This window comes from Artemia sp. Qi Xiang Cuo, chromosome 15, assembly GCF_049724085.1.
Source record: "Artemia sp. Qi Xiang Cuo chromosome 15, ASM4972408v1, whole genome shotgun sequence".
NCBI classification, from domain to species: domain Eukaryota; kingdom Metazoa; phylum Arthropoda; class Branchiopoda; order Anostraca; family Artemiidae; genus Artemia; species Artemia sp. Qi Xiang Cuo.
This window is the reverse complement of record NC_142808.1, coordinates 38184723-38200265: the sequence shown is the minus strand read 5'-3', so window position 1 is coordinate 38200265 and position 15543 is coordinate 38184723. Positions and strand designations below refer to the sequence as shown.

The window sequence follows — 15543 nt, the reverse complement described above, 5'->3', positions numbered from 1 at the left end:
GAAAACGCTTCCCAAAGACTTAAATAAAACAAACCAGCGAGAAGTTGATGATCTAAAAATCTTTCAAATTAACCTAAGTCAAAGCGTTGGACCCAAGACCAAGACTCCCAAGGAAGTACATCTAAGTCATTATTATGATAGCATTGTGTTCAAGGCCAAACCCAAACATTGGAATACATGGAGGGGCCCTTTAGTGTAAAAAATATCTCATCCCCCTGAAGACATGGCATTCAAACAATGGAGAAACCCCGAAAAAACTATTGATTCCTCCCAAAGCTCTCAAGAATCTTTTAAATCATCCAAGTTGAAAACTCGAGGCAGAGACTTAGGGAATAAACCTTCTACTTCCAAGGGAGTAGAAAGTTGCGAAGGGATGGCAGGTGATACCACAAAAAGTACCACCTCTCAGAAGTCTAATCGGGATACGTCAGTAGCCAGTTCTTAAAAATCTAAAGTTAAATCAGACCCTGTATTAGTTAAGCAAATGGGGAAATCAAGGTTGACCTCATCATCCACACACGGTAAACAAACGAAATCAAACGTGTACTAGTTTTTTAAAAAACAATTAAAAAAATTTGACATTTTTTCGCTACAAAACCTGAAAAAGAAAAAACCAAAACAACCAGAGGATAAAATCACGACACAGTCAGGTAGAACGGTTGAAAAAGCTGACAGTTGGAAATATCCCTATTTAACGTAAAGACAAATCTCAAAGATAATAAATGTAACACCGTAATAAATTTAACAGTGTGAATTTAGAGTTAACCAAGTAAGGAATTGATTAAGTTTTAGATGTCTTACTTTTGTTAGTGTTACTTCTATGCCCTTTCAAAGGCTAAAAGAAAGGTTGGAACAAAAAATAACCAAATGTAGGAGGCTCGTGGTCGACTGAGAACGACAAGTGGTGTTGGACCACGTTTTGTGGGAAGCCTGGGGAGAAACTCAGGCCATTTAGCGCTTATTTTGTTGAGTTTTGGCGGTCCCCTCGGATTTTCTATGAAAAATCGACCCAGGTCCAAACAAAAAAAAAACAACAACATATTTTCAACTTATATTCTACAAAGGAACTATGGAAATCATCCCCTACTCAGTATCAAGTTGTGTAATTAAACCTAATTAGACGTACCCCGTTTCGTGGGTGGTGTGGGGGGAGGTCTCGCAAAAAGACAAGTTTTGTTTTTTTTTGACGACTTCTTCCCTTATTTTTACCGTGAAAAAAATCGACCCAGGTCCAAACTGTGAGCATTATCAGATCATAACAATGGAGTCAAAACCTACTCGAAGGGCGATAATTGATACAGAGTTCATTAGCATAATGAACGCGAAGGAAAACATTATATATTCGGCAGCTATGTTAGTCGTGGACGAAAAAGGAAATCAAATATATGAGAATGAATGGGATGTAACCTACAACCTTAAAGGGTACGCACCCCACACCTATAAGTATGGTTTAGCGCTTGCAAATTCCCCCAAGTATCGCCCGGATAGAGGGGAGGTCAAAACAAAATATAGGAAAAGAAGCGCAAAGCAACTTGGCTGTCTACAATTATTGATAAGACGCCTACAAAAGAACCTCAATATCAAGTATTTCTATTGCAAGGGACCCACCCATACAGACTTATTACTCCTTGATAAATGTAGAGCCCCCAAAATTTGCTATAACCTCGAAAAAAATCCCCAATGTGTCAAGTATTAAGGCATACATCACCCTTTAGTGGAAATCCAACATTACAAACAATTTTTATTTAACCCTGAATCTGAAGAATAAAAATCCCTCGGTAGCAAATTATTCCTGAAACGTATGAAAACTTACAAAAGGAAAAGAGACGCCCATAAAAATAGTAGCAAGAAAATCAAGAAAAGATTGTAAACTCAAAACTACCCATTAGTAGGTAACTTTAGAAGAAATTAACCTCCCATGCATAAACTATTTTGTCATAGTGTAGATTATAATTATTTTAGGCCTACACACAAAATAGGATACCAGTGTAATTATGTGCTGCACGCCTGCTTACTCATATGTTCCTTACTCAAAAAAAAAAAATAAATAAATAAATAAATTATATATCGATTACTAGCTAAGCTTTAAAGTCATATCTCAACCAGTCTTAGAGGTATATCACGACCAGAATTAAGCTCTGAAGTCCTAACTTTACTTTCCTAACCTATCTAATCATTAAATAATCATTCTGTTCTACGCTTACAAATCAGTTTTCTTCGGCAAATGCCACAAAATGATTACATAATAAGAAATAAACTAAGTAAAAATTAAGGTACCTTGAAAAGAATTTTGCAAAAACAAAAAATAAAAACAATAAATGATAAATTAATTCTAGAAACAAACAACAAGATGAGGCCTAAGAATATCATCCTAATCCTCGTTGTTCACGCAGTGGCCCAAGATATTGTAAAACATGGAGTAATATTCAAGCATGAAAATTCACTGCTAGTTAGCCATGACGCATGGAAAATCTTTATGCAATTGGATCCCAAACCTTTTGAAACCTTGTTCCAGCAAGTAACAAGGCTAGAAAAAAACACGAATGAACTCAAAGAATCGATATTTCAATACCTTAGATCGAACAAAGGACTACAGGCCAGTAAAATCACCCATAATAAAGATAATAAATAGTTTCCAACTTCAGTTGTACACAAACAAAAATCAAAATTCGTAATAGATGACCCTGATGAAAAAAGAACAGGAATTGACATAGCACTTGGAACGAGCACTGAGGAAGACAGATAGAAAAGACTGGCGGATAATATGGAAGACTTGGCAAAACACGTTACTAAAACAAAATTGACACAAAACCCTAAACTACTGACTACAGGGAAAGGAAAACCTTACGATGGAAATTACACAACGAACAACGAACAACCGTTACCCAATCTAAACGAGAAAAGTACACAAAAAATTTCAACTCATCAAGCCTACTTAATACTATATGGACAAAGATTACAAGCCCTATTTGAATTATTCAACACGGAAGTACAAAAATTAAAACAAAGTACCACGAAGATTTTCGAAGTATTCTTTCAAAGAAATAAATACCGTAGATCTACAGGTCTAGTTCCCATCATCGGAGAACTCGCCTCCCAACTTTTCGGTTTAACGACAGAGGAAGACCTAAACAGCCTAAGGGAAAGTGTAAGAAAGTTGAACAATGCCATGAACGTAACATTACACGTTCAAGAGATACAAGCCAGCGTAGCAAATTACCAAAGAGATAAAATTGACATGATATCTAAGAGAATCTCAAAAACTATAGACGTAATGAATTACTTAAGGAATGAAGTGGACCGCGTGGTAATAGACGCGAGCTTAACCTTGATTTCACTAGATACAATTACCATGTCATTACTAAATTTGGCGACAGACGTCAGCAAGTTCGAGTTTGCACTATTTGCAATCACGGGAGGAATTTTGTCCTACGACCTAGTAGATCCTTCTAGCCTAAAAAGTATGCTAGACAAAATAAAAACGCACCTAACGTTTGGCTTACATTTGCCCATAGAACCAGAAGTATCAAATTTATTCCATTACTATACTAAATTAAAAGTCCACGTCACGGAAATAAATGAACAGCGATTTGCGGTAGTAACAATTCCTCTGATAAATCAAAAATCCGTTTACGACCTGTACAAAATTTCGACTTTCCTGGCTAACATAAATAAAACGAATTCATCTATGACTATCACGCCTGAAGCAGAGTACTTGCTTATCGATCAAGATAGACGAAAATACGCCCTAGCCAATCCACAAGACTTAAAAGAGTGCGTACCATTCAAAAACTTAGTATGCCAACTCACGTTACCTATTTACAATGTCAAGTCTGGATCCTGTATGTTAGATATATTTTTGAAAGACACACAACAGCAAGAAACACCGAATTCATGCGAAGCCATGGTAGGAAGTACTAAACGAGAAATATTCATTCACCTTAGAAATGACCTTTGGTTGTTCTCAGTTCCAAGAGAAACTGTTGGAACTCTGTCTTGTTACAATAATACAGAAAGAATAGACCCAAGTTACAAAACAGAATTACTATTACAAAATGTGGGTACGATAACCATAAAACAAGGGTGTCGACTCGTAACTAAAAAGTCAACCGTCCGAACGCCGTTAATTACGACGAGCACAAAGATAATAAGTCCCAAAATAACTAACTTTAAGGCGATCAACCTGTCGTACACTATTCCCAATATAGAAAACGAGGAAATAAAAACCTCGATATGGTCAAAAATAGAAAAGAATAAAGGGACAATAAGGCTTGCAAAAATAAAAGAAGCATTAGATTCGCAGATTCCCCTATTTACAAATGAAGACCAAAGATTAGCGTATGTAGATAATAAATACGGATTGTTCTCGACCAATTCCTGGTGGAACATACTATTGGCCGTATGTTTCATATTCGCAACTTCCCTGACCATAAGAACCCTATTGACTTTTAATTACGGAAAAGTCCTAAGAATAAGAAGACGAAAACCAAGAGAAGAACACGGGGAAACAGCTGAAATGCTGAGGTTAAACCCGGAGCCCCATGAGAACGCCTAAGCCAAAAAATAGGGAAGACATCAGAAAACTAGTGGGTATAGAGGACTCCACTAGTTCTTGTTATGTCTTGCTCCCTCATTGTAGTATCGTTTGCGTAAAACTGTGCGGTTATGACGCTGCACATGCGTTTCTTATACAGCACGGACTTCCGTGAACAATGCAGGCATGAAAAATATTGTAAAATTTAGACCTCAAACTTAATAATGTAGGGTAAATTATGTTTATTTAATATCGATATTTCCGTTCTCAAAACAAATTTGAAGACATCTCTATTTTAAATTTTTAAATTTTCATTGTGAGTACTAATATTAGTGTATTTATTTAACTCTGTCTCATAGCTTAGAAATTAATATACCCAATAATGCGTGAATTATTGTATGTGTATTTACTTCAAAGAACTTGTGATTCTGCCGCGTTATTTTTATTACAGGAAGTAAATGGCAAATTGGTTATTGAGTATTACAATGAGCTGCCTAGTACAGATACGACCCAGTAGCATCTGTTTTCATCATATCTCAACCAACGAAGAGTACTCACCATAACTCCAGGCGAGTTCCATCCCAGCTTCGTCTACGAAAACAACAGTTACCTTCGATTGTCATTTCTTCGACTATGAACCATATTATGTATCAGGTAACACTATATTTGAACCTCATTATCAAGTGCTTTAACGAACTATATAATCACATAGACGTTGAGAAACCCATTGGCCAGTACAAGATATAAATACGTAGATATCACTCTGGATACTCACTATGGACCCCAGAATAATTTGACAATATAGTGATGATGTTTGAAGCTAAACGATATTAAATGATATTTAAAGTTAAATGACACTTAAAGACATTTGAAGATATTCGAAGACGAAATTAAAGACAATTTGAAGTTTAATTCTGAGAACTTCATCGATCAGCACAAGATAAACGATATTTGAAGTTAAATGACACTTAAAGACATTTGAAGATATTTGAAGCAGAAATTAAAGACAATTTGAACTTTAACTCTCAGAACACCATCGAGAAGTACAAGATAAACGATATTTAACGATATTTGAAGTTAAAAGATACTTAAAGACATTTGAAGATATTTGAAGCTGAAGTTAAAGACAATTTGAAGTTTAATTATGAGAACCCCATTGATCAACACACGATATTTAATGATGGTTAAAGTTAAATGATATTTGAAGATGTTTGAAGTTGAATTTAAAGACAATATATTAAAAGAGTCACAATAGTATGACGACAACCCGTTTCAAAAGGCACAAATGAACAATTTTACGCAAGAATACATTCTCTATGTACCTCAAAAATCCTAAAAATTATATGCTAAGGAGAAAAACACCAACACCTATAGTGGGAAGGATCATTTCTCAGTTGACTATTAGAACGATATTTAACGGTCATATCCCAGTTGACTATTAGGGAAAACTTACCGTGTAAAGACAGCTAGACTCGAACTGTTCCATGAAGAAACCATAACGTAAGTGCTTCGAAATTTTTTGCCACGACAAAAGGAGTGAAGGACAGTAATTTACAACAGAAGGGTGTAGTACACTAAGGACACGAAAGGTGATGAATAGATGTGAAACTACATGTGTCACTTCCTAATAGCTTTGACAATTCAAACATCCCAATAGTGAAAGTGTTTTAAGGTCATCAGTGAATATGATGAACCAAATATTGTATGTTATAAATCATTCATGTATGTACCACAAGTAGAATTAGGTGTAATATTATCATGTTATTCATTCAACGTAGTGTAGATAGTATGTAGTACGTCATATAGACAGCAAAATCAAAAAAAAAACTAATGTAAAAGTAGAATAGTCCCAACCTTGTTGGAAATGTAAAAATAATCAGTGTTAGATATAGAAAAAAAAATCTTTAGTATAGTAGCTAACCTAGAACCATAAATAATCTTAGTCCGGTAGATGAATTTTAGATAGGGATGTGGAATAAAATAAGAAAAATAATTGAAAAAAAATTTAAGCTCTCCTAATGAGCAGTCACTAATGACAGGACGTCATTATTTCACGGGAAGAATGATGTGCACCAGCAGTAAAATACCATATATTTAAAATACAATATTTTTTCTTTATAAAGATGATTCGGGAAGAAACTAACCTTCCCATAATGAATTTCAAATACCGCTTCAAAGAGTATAAATTTTTAATCGGCAAAACGAGAAACGGCTTTCTATAGTCAGTAAAACAATGACGCTAGTCATTCGAATTTTGCTAAGATAACTGTAGCAAAGAAATGTAATACACAACATTTCTAAGGAAGTTTAAAAGACAAAAAAAATCTTGTGAACGCCTGAGTCATCTGAAAAATCTTAAAGAATTCATTGGACGAAAGATTTACACCCTTGGTCCTCTTGGGCCAATGGCAGCCAGTCCTTACAGTACAGGACGAAAGAACTGCGTTTGGGAGTGAGGTAAATGTGCCTTTTTAATTTTAATCTCTATCCAGATTTGAAGCGATTAGTACCTTAGAACTAGAGAGATTCAGACGAATTTAATTTATATTGATCACCGTTACTGCCATACAAGTGACCTTTTCCTGTGCAACTAAGCACTTAATTTCAATAAATCTATTGTCTTTTCATCTATGTTTATTTTATTTATATGTCTGCGTCTAGTCCCATAATAGATAATTAGTTCGTAAGTCTCAAAGGTAAACGCTCCCAAAGGAATCTGATCTCCAGATAGCTCAAGAAAGAAGAGGCCACGCTTCTTCATCCATAAAAGTACCAAAGGTTGTCATCGCCACAGCTTGGAAAGAGTTTCTAACCCCTGCTAGCCTATAAGAATTCGTATCTTTTAAGTGAGATCTAATTCCGCCGCGGAAACAAAGCTTTGAGACGTCAAAATTTATAGTTCAATAATTCTTAATTCCTAGCAATTTTTGATGGATTAAATCAAATAAAATAATTCCAAGAGATTCAAAATCAGCATTAAAATACAATTCGATTAATATGTACATAAGAGAAATTCCAGTATCCGGCTCAAGTATAAGAAATAAGAAATAAGGAAAGAAACCTATGTCATTCATATCTGACTTACTGAGAAAACAAGGTTTTGTTTTGATTGATAAGAATACATTTGATCTCAACACTATTTTTTTTATTACAAACCATAACAAATATTATCTTCAATAAATTTTTCCATCGCTACACAAGGCTTTTGAGGTTGATATAAACCACCAGAGCCTGAGGAGGAGGGTTGAAAGTTATGCCCCTGGAGCATTTAAAGTTCTTATGGAAGGGATAGTTGTATAAGCTTTAGAGGTGGCTTGTTTGGTTGAAATTGGAAGTTCCAGTTCCCTTTTAAGAGTCAATAGTGATGGAGGTCAAGCAGCACCCCCGCCCCACCTAACTACCCCTCTTTTCACCAAATACACTTGATTCAAATTGTGCAAAGGAAATTTTGTTTAAAATAGACCAAAGAACATAAAACAATGCTTCCAGGGTAGGCAACACCCCCCAGAGTCCTGGGGCAAGGGCTTTAAGCTATGCCCTGGTCGCATATAAAGTTTTTATGGCATGGGTGGTTGTATTAAATTCAAATGGGTTTCATTTGATTTTAAATTAGAAGTTATAGCCCTCTTTTTAAGAGTAAAATTGGTTTGAGAGAAACCTCCCCCTGCCCCACGCCCATCATTTCCCATAACAAATATCCAAACAAAGTTTTGAGATATCAGTTTTTCAGCATTGTTGAAAGGTTCAGTAATTATGCATAGCAATAGTTGCTGTAGCAGTAGTAGCATTAGTACCAGTATGCAAATAGCAAGTGTTTTCAAAATCCCCTTCAACAAAAGATGAAATTTTTAACCTAATACCATCAACTGGTCCTCGAGCATTGCTGATACATCCTCTAGACAACCTATATGGGCATAGTGTGTTTCAATTTATTTCAATACAATTACAATACTTCCGAACATTTTTGCCTTAATACCGTTAGGTTTATTAGTTGTAGTAGTAGCATCAGTAAATATAGTAGTAGTGTAGGAGTACAGTTAATAGTAGTAGTCTTGGCTTTAGTAGTAGTAATAGTAATAGTAGCAGTAGTTGTAGGAGTAGAAGCATTCGTATTATGATGCAAATATTTTCTTTTGGTTGGCTCAACATCCCCCACAACAAGTGTCGAAAGTTTTAAGTTCACACACAAAACTGTTCCTAAGATATTGCTGATAGGCCCTTTTGACAACCTGCAAATGGATGCCAGGTTTTCATATGTACAACAGGAATAATCTCTGAAAATTTCACCTTCATACCTTCATAGGTTGTGGATTTTGAGCTAGCCAGAAGACACTGTGTATATTCATTTAATGCTGCTTCTAGGGTTACTGTAACTAACAAAACTAATGGCATTAAGTTGAAACTTTTAGGAAACGTATAGAGGAATTTTCAATTAAACAAAAAACCTATATGCATGCAGGTATTAAAAGGGCATATAAGCACTATAGGGCATAAAAGGACCTAGGGAGCGATGCTCTATCATAGCCAGTGTCGTTGATATTTTAAAGGAACTAATTTGATTGAAAATTAAAAGTTCTAGTGCCCTCTTAAGAGTCAAAAGTGATTGGAGGGCAATCAGCCCTCCTCTTTAGCTCATAATTTTCCAGACACTTCCAGTCAAAATTTTAAGACAATCATTTATTTCAGCATAGCTGAACGGCATGGTATCTATATTTTTATGGTTATTGGGTAGGTCAACCCCTCACAGTTGTTTAATTTCTTTCATATTCTGAAAAACTAAATTTTACATAGAAATCAAATCAAAACGCACTGTTTGTATGCTGGTTGCAAATAAGACATCTCATCCATATAACAAGAACAACAGAGGGGGTTAGGTTAAAATTGGTCAACTTCTACTCTTAAAAATTTACTAAATCAAAAGAGTGTAATTGTATCCAGGCTGTGAAAGAGCATAGATATAAATTTTTGGGAATGTATTAACTTTTATTTATCATGTCAACTAGAGGATGTATATGACTAAATTAAACACTACTATTTGTATCATGTTTTTCAAAAGAGTTTATGTTGTTCAAAAATTGCTGAAAACGTTTCTCCAGTACATAAATAGCAGGCCAAACTATAAATTCTTTTAAGGGACAACTGGAAAGATTCAAGCTATTATTTTCTTTTTCCCTGAGAAGACCATGTCAATGTAAACAAACAGAAATTAATTAAAAAACTTTTTCCACAAAATAAGTTTTCCAAAAAAAGCAAAGAACTCCATTAAACCATAAATGAACAAAAATAGAATCAAACACTCTACCAAGCATACATCTTGCACAAATCAGTATCTACAAATATATTAAATTTAAAATGAACAAAAATTAAAACAAATAACAGAGTCAACTCGAAACGAGCTGAAAACAATATGAATAGAGTTGAAAAACCACATGCTTTCTAAAAGCCAAAATATAATTTGTACTTTACTGAAAAAAATTCATTTAAATGTTTTCACTTTTATAAATTTAAGGAATTAAAAATTCAATTTCATTTGTAGGTCAGAAAAATGGACTGCTCTTTTGAATCTATTCTCCTTTATGGACCTTTGCTGAGGATTATCTCTAATGAATCTTTGATTTGCAATATTTTAAGTATGCTGTTTTGATTATTACACCAGGGTACATTTTTGGCCTTGAATTAATTCCTGAAAGTTTTAGTCATCTAACTACACATATTTGGAAAGAGCAAGGATTTGCACAGTGGGCAAATACTTCTATTTTATCCTTCAGAAGAGTCAGGCAACTGCAATCTTACCCTTGGATTTAGCATTAACTAGAAAATGCAGCCTAGCCCTAAGAGTAGGCTATTATAATATTAACTTCAGAAGGGCTGTAACCCTATGGTGCTAACCTCATGAACAGTTCAGCCATGATGCAAAACAAAGCCAAATTGAAAAAAAAGCAAAATTGTGTTGCCAATAGCCTAGGGCTTCACCAGGCCTTACTAGGGAAGATGGGTGGGGAAAAAAAGTAAAATTCTAGTTTAGTTACTTTTCACTATTTTGGAGTGGTTGAGATGGGGAAATGAAACTTTCAGTAATGAGCCCAGGGCCAAAAATAGGTAAATATTTTGCTGTTCATATTATAAACTTATGAATAAAGTGAACATACCACTAGATGCAATTTTTTATGCTCTTTCTGAATATAATAATCATTTCTCTCGTAAAATCAATTTTAAGCCCTTTTAGTACCTTTGAAAATAATAATATCATTCTAATTTTTTGGATATAAAAATGGGTTATAACATTTGTTTTAAACTTATTATTTCATTGTAAATCTATTGATTGTGAATTGTAACATTAATTTGTCAAGATAAGTTGAATAAAAAAATTCAAAACATATCTGCCATTTTTTTTACTTATTCTGTTAGGCCACTTAAAAACTGTTATAACATTTATAACATTTAAATGTTTCTATTTTTATAAATTTAAGAACCTAAAAATTCAATAAAGCCATTGAGAGGCATGTTCACTTTACTCAATAGTGGCATGGGAGGGGGTTAAGCAAAGCATATATTAAAAATATAACCTAAACAAACCTACCATAGAAAGGGGTAACTTTGAACGTTAGGGGTAACTTTGAATAAAATCAGTAATAAATATTAAGCGCTCTCCATTGCACGACGGTGGAATTGCTCGTTCGAACTTATTACTAGATTATTGCTAGATGGCGTCTGAATCAGTTGGTAGTTGTTGAAAACAGCGTCTGACAAAATCTTATCTTGTTAATTGCAAGAGAATTTGAGCAGTTCAAAAATGTGAAAAAGTGCTAAAAGTAAGTTACCCTTTTTTGCTTAGATAAGCTAGACTAGGATTTTCATTTTGACATTTTTCTATAGCTGAGGAGCCGAATGGTTAGGTTTTCTGGTAAAATCTCTTCCTAATTCCATAGGTTCAATATGGCGGCAGTGTTCAATGTTTCCTGCAAGTATTTTGTTTTTTGGGGATAACTTTGAACATTTGTTCAAAGCTAGCCTTGTAAATAAAATAAAAGTTCAAAATAGGGATAAAATCCTTTTTAATAGACAGTGTATAGAAAATTCACAAAAAATACCAGATATTTTGGTCACATATACAGTGACCGTCATCAGTAGTAAAACAGTTTTACTACTAATGACGGTGACTGTATATGTGACCGAAATATCTGGTATTTTTTGTGAATTTTCTATACACTGTCTATTACAAAGGATTTTATTCCTATTTTGAACTTTTATTTTATCGTCATGGAAAGGCAGTGTGGTCTCCGAAATTATCTACGTTAGCCTTGTCTTTCTACAATATGGATTTCAATGTTCTGTGCTGGCCAATTGTAAAAATTAGCATTGAATTGGTGTAATAATAATTGATTTTTAACCCACTTTTAAGCAAAGCAAGTGGAGTAAATAACACTAAAAGAGTTTGCTCTGCTATTCAGACCTTTAGGAAACCATTGTAAATCTGTTGATCCAAGAAAAACGCAAATCAAGCTCAGCTGTTAAACTGGGTTTTAGCTACTAATTATGTTTTCGACCACTTCCTAATTCTTTCAGGCCTTCTTTTGTTTCTTCTTTGATGGAAGCCTATTAGCAATCAATGGGAGTAGTGAGGGAAATCTCATGAACCAAAATTGAAGTTTCTGTATTACTTTGCTCCAATAGAGCTTTCGTGAACAATTTGAAAGAGTCGTCTTTCACAGATTGCTGTGCAAAGACGGCTGACAATTGTAAATAAAAATTGGTGGGATTTTCTCCGTCTTTTTTGGAAAAACCTAGAATTGTAAAATTATTTGAGTTGTACATATTTTTTCTTTGAAAATTTTGGTTTTATTTCCTTCTGGTTTCATTGTTGCCAAATACCCCTCCAGAACAATGAATGAAACAAAGGGAGCAATATCCCTAATGATATGTGGAAATGCAGGAGGCAAACTGCTTCCACCATTTGTGTGCTATAAAGCTGAGGGCATGTTTAGGTCATGGTGTACAGGAGGCCCTAAAAGAGCTCAGTATGCTGTATGTAAGTCCAGATGGTTTGAGAGCAAAGTTTTTGAAGAGTGGTTTATGTTGCTGGCACTCCCTCACCAGAAGAAGAGAGCACGAGTGAAAGTTTTGCTGGGTGACAACCTGTCTTTCCACTTTTCTGCCAAAGTGTTGAAAGCCTGCAGAGAAAACAGCATTTGCTTAGTATGCCTCCCCCCAAACACTACAGATATACTGCAACCAATGGACGTTGTTTTTTTTTTTTTTTTGCTACAATGCAAAGAGCATGGAGGAAAATGCTTGATGATTACAAAACGGACAACCCAAACAAACCGCAGTAAGAAAAGACAAATTCCCCCAGCTTTTAAAGCTACTCCTGGAAATTCTAGCCACAAATGGAAAAGCAAATCTTAAAATTAGCTTTGCCAAGTGCTTTTCACGCTCCAGAGTCCTCCAGAACCACCCACTTTTGGCCCAATATGCTCCACACGAGGTTGCAAACAATGTCAGCAAAGTTTTATTGTATGTCCCACAAGCCTGCAGATTTAAAAAATCTGTGAGGAACGTCACGCGCAAACGTCTAAGCGTCACACCAGGGAAAAGTATTGGAGACACAGAGGATTCAAGTCATTCAAGTTGCAAGTCCGACATAACTGACGTCCCAACAGGATGCAACAGCGAGTCTGAAATGGAAGTTGATGAGTCTGCGAGTGGTGGGCTCTCTATGCTGTCGAGCGGAGAAGTAGCCACAACAGGTTCAAACTACCCACCAGCCTCCATGGATGGACTATGGTTCATTGCAAAGTTCTTCATGGGCTGTAATTACAAGTATTTCGCAGTTTTGAAGGTACATGCTCCTTCCTCTTACGGCTCGCTAAACGTGATCTGCCAGCAAAAAAACAAGAATGGATCCTTCTATTTTCCAAGGGTGAAACACTCAGCATCAATTCATCCTGACCAGGTACAGAATGATCTTCCAGCCCCCTGACTCACTCACGGCGCAAAATTTGTATTTTATCATGACTTTGGTCAGCTGATACTGCACTAATTTGAATCTCTTTTGCCTTTTTACTTTAGAAGTAATGCTTTTCTCCCAGTAAACGAGTTTTTTTTTAACTGGAAGCTTACACCAGAAGAGCTCATTGACTGTTCAAAGTTACCTGTTGAAGTGTTTGAGTGTTCAAAGTTAAACACCCCTTGAGGTAACTTTGAACACCATTTTTAGATTGGTGTAGCTCTAACAACATGAAGACTAGCAGTTTGGGACAGTTGCCATTCAGAATAACGTATGCCCCAAACGCCAAAAATAGTTTTGAGTAAATACTAGTTTAAAGAAAAATATCGCAGAAAACATCAATTTTTCACAATTTTTAGTTCAAAGTTACCCTGTTCCATGGTACTTTAAGCTAACCAAACCTATCTAGCCTAAACGTATGATGAAAATAGAGTATTTTATTATCAAAATTGTGAAAACTACAACTTGGAAATATGCTCCCAGAACACAGAAATGTCCTCAAGAATCATGTTAAATTAACTTGGCCTTCTGCCTTTATTTCTGCCTTCCAAATATACTCTACTAAGTATGAATGTAAATGATGGCGGGATGTACCTTGGTGCTGTTTGTTCCTCCACTTTGAGGAACCTGACATTCTCTTTACTTTATGGGTAGAGGCACTAGTTGCTGGGTTGACAAAATTATTTTTGTAGTTCAATTTCAAATGAGTGAAACCTGCTTGTTCCAGCTCAGTTTGTTGTAGCCCTTCCAACAATCTGGAATGATTCTTGAACATCCATGGTGAGACATTATATTCTATCACGAGTCAAAGTAAACTAACCAGTTTCTCAAGAGTTACATTAATAATGAACTAAAATGAGCTAGGTCAAGAATTGCATTAATAATGAACTTTTCTTTGTCTTTGAGATGGTCAGCCAACACTGAAGCTCCCAATTTAATAATTCACAAATGACCTTCAAAATTTCGCTAATAAAGTATTCTGTTTTCATCATATCTTATTGTCACCAAACTTCTCTTGTTAAGTGTGTTTTATATAACAGACAAGTACCAAATTTTTTATCTAACTTAATTGTGACAAAGCAATGCTTTTGGATTATATAACTTTAAAAAAATGGATTTCTAATCAAATAGTAAGTTTGAAACCAACATTTTAAGACTTTTATATACCCCCAAATTAGAAATTTTTTGGTCATTTTAAAGGGCTCAAGAAGGGCTTAAATTTGAATTTGAAAGAGGAGCAATTATTATATTCTTATAGTGCAAAAAAAAGGCATTAAGTGGCATTTGTAACTCAATAATATGAACATCAAAATATTTACCCAAAATATACTCTGAGAAGGTATTGCCAAGCTTCTATGTTAACCATCTTCTGAGTTTTAAGTCTTAGAAATTTGCCTACTAGACAGGTCTATACCTATTGAAATTTTGACAAAACAACATTTTACTTTAATTTTAAATTATCAGTTTCTTTTTCTTTGGTTTTTGGCTAGTTCTGAAAAGGCAATTCATGTTGCTTGAGTAGAATTTTAAGCCATATCAATTACTTTTTTTCTAAATTTAGGAAATGTATTTGCAGAACTTTGAAACATCATAATTGGGATTGAACAAAGTTGTAAAGCTGAAAACAGTTTCCTTGTCCTTCATTTAAGCTGAAGATCTATTCTGCAAGGTTTCACTTTTACAACACAAGATTTATAAAGGTCACTAAAATTCACTACCTTCTAGAGGGAGACAAAGGGGAGATATGTACTTCAAAATACCTTCCCATGGCATGCTTTAGCCTATAGACCCATCCCTGAAAGTCATTTTCCTAACCTAACCCCTTTCCAAGATAGCAAAATTTAGCTCAACTAGAATTTTACAGGGTAAAATTCTACTTAAGCCACTTTTGGCTATCTTGGAAAGGGGTTAGGTTAGGAAAATGAAACTTTTGGGGATGGGTCTACAGGCTAAAGTATGGGTAAATTTTTTGTTATTCATATTATTGACTTACAAATAAAGT

The 15543-nt window shown here is 34.8% G+C and overlaps 1 protein-coding gene across 2 annotated transcripts in view; it reads right to left on the bottom strand.

The window, feature by feature from the left end:
- The window catches only part of LOC148943659 (nudC domain-containing protein 1), a 188495-nt gene that overhangs the window by 167621 nt on the left and 5331 nt on the right, over positions 1–15543 (bottom strand). The gene's annotated exons all lie outside the window — the stretch shown is intronic.